This window comes from Talpa occidentalis, unplaced genomic scaffold, assembly GCF_014898055.3.
Source record: "Talpa occidentalis isolate TD23 unplaced genomic scaffold, MPIMG_talOcc4v2.1 talOcc4.2, whole genome shotgun sequence".
NCBI lineage: Eukaryota > Metazoa > Chordata > Mammalia > Eulipotyphla > Talpidae > Talpa > Talpa occidentalis.
In genome coordinates this window covers 95,335,315-95,343,440 of record NW_023602073.1, presented here as the reverse complement: position 1 = coordinate 95,343,440, position 8,126 = coordinate 95,335,315, and positions in this window count along the sequence as shown.

The window sequence follows — 8,126 nt, the reverse complement described above, 5'->3', positions numbered from 1 at the left end:
TGTAGATATGGCAAGCTTTGGAGAAGTTTGATTAGTACCTATTTATCTTTTACAACCAGATATAAAATACCATGTTTCTTCTGCCATTTATGTATTAGACTAGGAAAAATAACTTTCCTGAGTAGTTTCTTATAAATACATAAAAGATATCACTGTCTGAATTATTAGAGAAATTAATTATTTTCATTATTACTGTTTTTAAGCATGTAATTTTGTCTTTTAAATTATTGCTGTATTTTTAAGATACACGACCTTTTTAAGTCGGGTTTGAATAGAACAGGTAGCCGCCTTTGACAAATGTTCATTTTATTCCATGATTATGCATGTAGGTTGCTTTTGCCAATCCTCCCAATTTCTCCTTTTCTGCCATTACTTAATTCAAGACAGTGAGTAATACCACATAATCTGTGATGTGATCCCTCTAACAGTGGTAACTAAATTTGTGTCACTAGTCAAAAACATTAATTCAAAAGGATACCTGCACCCCTATGTTTATTGCAGCACTATTTACAATACATGAGCTATGGAAGCAACCCAAATGCCCAAAAATAGATGATTGGATCAAGAAGATGTGGTATATATACACAATGGAATATTACTCAGCAATAAAAAAGATAAGCTCATGCCATTCGCAGCAACATGGATGGAGCTGGAAGGGATCATGCTCAGTGAAATAAGCCAGAAAGAAAAAGAAAAATATCAGATGGTTTCACTTACAGGAGGAACGTAGGGGATCCAAATAAGGGATCAAGAAAAAAAAAAGCAATAAAGTAAAAATCAAAATCAACAGGCAACTATAAACCAGAGGCATTCTGCAGGGAGGAGAAGGAAGTTGGATCAAAACAGGTGTGGGAAGAGCACAAGGGACTACGGTAATGGTACATGGGTGAATTGGTGGGAATTCCAAGGGGACTATACCCGAGATGATAAAGCATACATTGTATAAAAATGAAGAATGATATAAAAAATATATAAAATAACAAATTTGTCACTAGTTCTACACTAAGGAAACATCTATAAACTCTGCTCTGGAAAATGCATTCTAAGATAAGTTTGGCATACACAGCTCCTGGGTGTTAGGAACGTTACTCATACATTTTATATTTAATTTAGAACTCTTAAGAGGATTGCAAAGGCTATGAAAGCTAACTTAATTTGAAAACCATCAGATTAATTGAAGAGAATCTAACCCAAGAAATTTACAAAGGATTTAGTTCAAGTATAAAATAGATTATCCCTGACTCTTAAAGAAAATTCCACCCTGTATCTTGAGAATTCTACCTAAAACTTGCAAGAAAGTTTCTTGCAGATCCTCCCTAGTGGTGCAAGGGTAAGTCTGAGCACTATGATGCTATCGCCAGCCACTGTGGCATGAGTTCCATCCCTGGCCGGGGAGCTGACCCACATGGCTCAGCAGACCTCTCCTGTCTCGCCTGCTGTTCCCCTCAGCAGTGTATTTCAGTCAGTCGATCCGCTTGTTCTGCTACCCACTCCGTCTCTAGTGAATCCTCTCACACCCCGCCCCCACACCTCTAGCCTACACCCCATGTACATTGACAAATGTACATTTTATTCCATGATTATCCATATAGGTTGCTTTTGCCAATCCTCCCAATTTCTTATACGCATAATATATCTTTTTTTTTAAAAAAAGTTTCTTTCAAAGATTGGGTTGTTTTCCTTTTCTATTTTATTATTATTATTATTATTGTTTAAAGATTTATTTATACAAGCACTGGAAGCGCGGGAGAGTGAGAGAATTCACCAGAGCCAGAGCGGGGAGCAGAGCAGGCAGAAGGACCGAAGTACACTGCTGAGGGGAGCAGCGGGCGGCAGGAGAGGTCTGCGCGCCATGTGGGACCCTCCTCCGGTGGCCGGGGAGCAGCCGGGGATCGAACCGGCGGTGCAGAGGCTGCGGGCAGCTTCGCAACCCAGCGCTCAACCGCTGCGCCACCGGGGAGGCCCCGTTTTCTTTTTAAACTTAAAAATGTTCTATAAAATGTACTCTCAAATTTTCTTTCAGATTTAAAAACAGTTCCTGAATTATACATTATTTGTGTTTACACAATTCTGCTCCTGCATAATCTCACATACTCTCTTTCCTCACTTAAAAGATGTTCTGGGGAGTTTTTAAAATATACATGGATTCAGAAGCTATATGAGTGAAGAAAAGCAGCACAACAGAATACTTGTAGGATCAGATACTGAGCAAGGTTAAGCCTTGCTTGATTTTAAAATTTAGTTAAGCACTGTCCATCAAAATTTAAATATATATAGGAAGATAATGGGACTACTACCCTTCCACACCCATGTATGTAAGTAAATTTGTTTAATGCCCTCAACTGTGGAGACCAAGAGTACTGGTAAAGGAGTTAAATCATTTATGTGATAAAGGAGAGGATTTGGGAGGCAAATATTTTAGTTTGATTTTCAATTTCGTAATTAGTGCTTCTGTGCACAATTACCAAGTACCTCCAGGTCTCACCTTTTACTCCCTCTCTGTAGATATTCCTCAAAATTCAATGTGCAAATGAAAATGATCTTCCTCTAAAATTCTATCTCCATACAGCACTTCCTGATTGCTAGTTTTATCTTCCTAATCGCTCAACTTTAAAACTCTTTTACCCTCTATTCAGTTGCTCAGTTCCTAATTCTACCTCCCAAATACCTCCCAAATTAATCCATGTTTCTGTATTCACTCTGATAACACCTTTTAAGCTTTTCTTTTATTGGAATGTTCTTCTTAAATGGTATTTCTGTCTCAAGCACACCTTTTCCAAGCTGTTTTCTGCATGTTTATCAGTTTTTGCATTGAGGCAGGAATCTCATCCCCTTCCTCAGAAATCTGATGCTCCTGTTGTGCTTATAGAATGAACTTGACACTTTAGCACATTCCAAGCCCTTCATGAGCTGCTAGAAGTCCACATTTTTTTTTTTTTAAAGATTGATTTATTTATTACAAGCACTGGGTACAGTCAGAAGCATGGGAGGGTGAGAGAATTCACCAGAGCCAGAGCAGGGAACAGAACAGGCAGACTGACAAAGTACACTGCTGAGAGGAGCAGCGGGTGGCAGGAGAGGTCTGCGGCGCCATGTGGGACCCTCACCTGGTGGCCGGGGATCGAACCGGCGCTGCAGAGGCTGTGAGCAGCTTCACAGCCCAGTGCTCAACCGCTGTGCCACCAGGGGAGGCCCGATAGTCCACATTTTTTCACATCATTGTGCATAGACTTAACTTCTGACAATTACTTTCCTTTTCTTTGCATGTCAACTACTACTGAATAATTTAAGATCCAACTCTAGACTATCTAGAACAGGTCAGATTCCTAACTAGACAATTGCTCTTCACCAGTTCGTCACTACCTTCTGGAAAAGACAGAGAGTTTATTTTGACCTCCTTGGGCATTTGTTGTGAGAATGAAAAAAGTTATATTTTATATTTTAATTACATTTGGTTTCTTCCCTCCACCTACACCATTAACTTTCAGCTATGCCAAGCTTATACTTTTCAAGCATTAGAATGCTGCTCAAAAATGACACAAAATAACTGCATATGTTAAAGAGGTGAGGGGTGCATGAGGTAGTTTAATTATCCAAGAGACTGTATTAGTTTATAATTTGTACAATCATGTGCAGAAATGTGATGTCAAACTTGTGTATGAGCCATTTTCTAGACTCATAGGTTGTCAGATGCCAGAACTCAAGTCAAAATTCTCTCTTAAAAGATGTGTTATATATATATATCTATATATACACACAGTGGAACACTGCTCAGCAATCAGAAAAGATAAACTCAAGCCAGGGCCTCCCTTGTGGCACAAGGGATTAAGATGCAACCTATGAAGCTGTCTGCAGCCACTGCAGCACAGATTAGATCCCTGGCCAGCCAGGGAGCAACCCACATGACGCAGCAGATCTCTCATATCCCCTGCTACTCCCCTCAGCAATGTACTTCTGTAATCTGCCTGTTCTGTTCCCCATTGTCTCTGGTAAATCCTGTCACTGCCCCCCACCCCGCCACACCTCTGGCCTGTACCCCAGCTCTTGTATGCATAAATAAATCTTTAAAAAAAAAAAAAGATAAACTCATGCCATTCACAGCAACATGGATGAGCTAGGAAGGGATTATGCTCAGTGAAATAAGCCAGAAGGAAAAAGAAAAACACCGACGGCTCCACTTAAAGGAGTATAGGGGAACCCAATAAGGGATCAAGAAAAAATAAAAATGCAAAATTAACAGGCAACTATAAATCAGAGACATTCTGCAGGGAAGGGAAGAGCATAAGGGACTATGATGATGGTGCACAGGTTAACTGGTGGTGGGAATTCTATTGGGGACACCTGAGGAGAAAGCAAACATAGTACAAAAATGATGTGAATTTTAAATTCTAAAAAAAATTCTCTTGACCTGCTTAATATCAAAACCAGCCCTCCCCCCAACACCCCTCAACCCCACATTTAATAATCTCAAACCATTAAATCTCTCAATATTTTTAGAAGAAACAGTAATTGGTCACAGGTGGGTAGCTTGATAGGACAGCCCCAACCCTCTCCCAGATGTCTAAATGCTTTGAGTTGAGAAATAGGTGTCTAGTCTATGCACCACAGCCACAGCTCCTTACAAACCTAATTTCTACCATCTTGGGTGGGCACCACCATACTTTGCTTCCCAGATTCATTCTGGGTCTGGTGCTCAAGGGCAGAAACACAGGGTTAGGGTCTAGGTTTTGTTTCTTCTCAACACTGAAAGTTGACAGACCTTTAAAAACTGCCAGAATAAGGCAAGAGCAAGTACTAGGGGTTTGTTTTGAAACCACATACTGGGTAAATGAAATATAATTTGGTGTCTGTAGGGTAAAGAAAATATCAGGCTTTTCTGCCCTTCCGCCATCAGGATAGATGATGGATCCTTGTCCTGAATGCATGCCTGATGGCGGGCACCTGGAATAGGGTGTGGGCATAGGTAGATGGGATTCAGCTGAGCTAAGACTGTGCTTTTAAGGGCGGAGTCACGGGGACGCCAGCAGCAGCAGTAGAAGCCAAAGCCGAAGCCGAAAGAAAAGCCGAGAAGCAGCAGAACCAACGCCAGAGAGCCCAGATAGAGTAAAGACTTGCTGGGGGCCCCCCAGCAAGCACCCCTGCCTGCCATATGCCTGGTGAACCCCAATAAAAGACCTGCAAAAAACCACTGAGGACTCTGACTCCTCCTTTACCCGGTCTGCATGGGATCAGAAAACCTGCTCAGTGGCCATTCCTGACCCTACAATTGGCGTAAGTCGGCAAGATCCATGTAGACGGGTATTGGAGCCCTCCGAAGACCTGGAGGGACTAAGGAGAACAGACTGTTTGCCTGTGACGACGCTGGAGGCACCATGGCGGCACAGAAGGTGGATACGGTCTGGAGCTGTGGGACGAGACCTCGCATGGAGGAGATGCCCGAGAGGACCAGGCAACGACACCGGAAAGGACCAGCCAATGACCCCTGAGGCAGCAGGCCATTGCTGAAGCACGGAGAGGCCAATGGACTTGGACTGATGGACTGATGGACTGACAATCCTGCCAGAAGGCGGAGGACCTTGCAGGTTGATATGTTTTGGGACCCTGGGGGTGGAACAGTTTCGTTTGTAAACCCCAGGAGATGGGAATCTAGGGGTGACCAGTGGGCCTTGATGGCCAAAAGCAGCCTGGGCATGCCCAGCAGCCAGGCAGAGGAGAAAAGCCAACTGAGAAGGCAAAAGCTGGTACTGATGCTAAATTGACAAGCCCTGAGTGGCTGTTAAGCAGCCTGAGTATGCTGAAGAACTGTGAGTCTCGTAAAATCACCTGTGGGTGATGCCCTGCTCATTCTTGAGTGAGGGTGTGGAGCTGAGGAACCTGTCCTTGGGGGACGGGTGGGGAATGTGGCTTGGGGTGGAGCCCAAGCCAAATGTAGAGTTTTGATCCATGACCCACGTGCTTGTGCAGTGGGTTGGCCTGAGTGCAGAGGTCTGCGAGTTGCATGGGTGGCTATGAAGGCCGAGTGTTGGAGCGACTGCAGACAGAAACCCTGAGGGTTGGCGATTACCCCCAACAGAATAAAATTGCCAATCCCAGAGCTAGTGCATCCTGGGGGTGGATGCTCTGTGTGGCTTGTAACCGAGACTACAGCCAGAGAAGGCCAGGAAGCCTGACGGCTCCTGGCGTGTTGCAATAGATGCCGGGGGTGATTCCCCTCCCTTGTATGAGCAGTGCCTTCGGCAGCAGATTTGATGGCTCATCTGCTGGTACCAATAATTGTCTTTTGCATTAGGTTGGTGCCTTGCCTGGACTTATTTGTGTTCTGTTGTATTTCCTTTTGTGGGCCATGGCTGCATTGTTTGGTTGCTTAGAAAATTGCATATAGATATGTGTAGACTGTATGGCAGAAAACCCTGAGGGGGTGGACTGTAGGGTAAAGAAAATTTCAGGCTTTTCTGCCCTTCCGCCATCAGGATAGATGATGGATCCTTGTCCTGAATGCATGCCTGATGGCGGGCACCTGGAATAGGGTGTGGGCATAGGTAGATGGGATTCAGCTGAGCTAAGACTGTGCTTTTTAAGGGCGGCGTTACGGGGACGCCAGCAGCAGCAGTAGAAGCTGAAGCAGAAGCCGAAAAGCAGCAGAACAAACGCTAGAGAGCCCAGATAGAGTAAAGACTTGCTGGGGGATGGGAGGCCTGCCAGCCTCCCAGCCAGCACCCCTGCCTGCCATATGCCTGGTGAACCCCAATAAAAAACCTGCAAAACTACTGAGGACTCTGACTCCTTTACCTGGTCTGCATGGGATCAGAAAACCTGCTCAGTGGTCCAGTCCTGCCCTTAGTGTCTCTCCCCAGCAACTTTCCTGGATTCAAGTCCCACATTTGTATAGCAAACAAGCTTTACTCTGAAAGGGTAACTAGACAGTACTATTCCTAAACATTTGAATGCTACAATGTAGATTCGCCTAATACGATCTTTTAACATATGAATCACCCTTACCTTTAACTTACCAGCCACCTTTGGGTTTGCAAAGAATTGCTCCTTTCAATCTTTTAGTGCTATAACTTAATCTTTCACTTTTTCCCTTTATCTGCTTACAAGGACACTAATACTTAGCACCAAGATTGATAAAAATAAAAGCAATTCTTTCTAAACCTATTATCAAATTGTACAGATTACTCCAAAATCAACTTCAGTGCATCTAACCAGGTGTTTGTCCGAGTTAACAATTTTTGTCTGCATTTAACAATTTTTTTCCACTCACATTTATAAACCTTTCATCCCTTTGCAGTTAAGTCATCTTTACCAAGCCACTGGTTAAAATTAAAGTCTTATGCGGGTAACTGCAAGCATGTTTGTAATATACCCTGAGAGTGAATCAAGTATAATTATTGGAGTTAATGTTTCAATGGATTCCAATGGAAGGAAAATAAACGTGACCGAATTGGTCTGTGCTAGTCTGAATTCAACTTAAAACCTGACTAGCAAGTTGACTGTATTAGGAGGTAGGTGGAAGTGATTAAGTAATGAGGGCAGAATCCTTTGGAATGGGATTACTGTCCTGATTAGGCTTTTCTGGCTCTTCCACCATGAAAGGACACAGCAATTAAAAGAAAACAAACCCCACAAGCTACAAATCACTAAGGGAGTGCCAATCTGTTGGGAGTGTCTTCCCAGCTGACACAACTATGTGAAATAAATTTCCACTTATAAGTCACCCAAGTTTCTAATTTAAAGCAACTAAACTAAGACAGGCTATTAAGTAATTTACTGTTTAACACCAAAACTACTTAGAACTTCCAGTTATATACCAATTATAATGTAGTTTGTAACCAGTACCAAAGAATGGTTGACTGGGTTATGAGCAGATAGACAACACAAGATAACACATCTATTACAAACTGTCAGATTTCATGGCAGCTATGACATACCCTCCCCTCCAATTCTGCTCAAGTGATTCTAAGTTGTTCATATCCTAACCACTGGTTTGTATAATCAAAGTTGGATATTCCTCCACCTTGTGTGAACCCAATGACTCTTGAATTTTTCTTCTCATGATTCTAGTAACCTTTCTTAGCTACATATTTATTCCACCTTATATCATCACATACATGTACCTTCTTAAC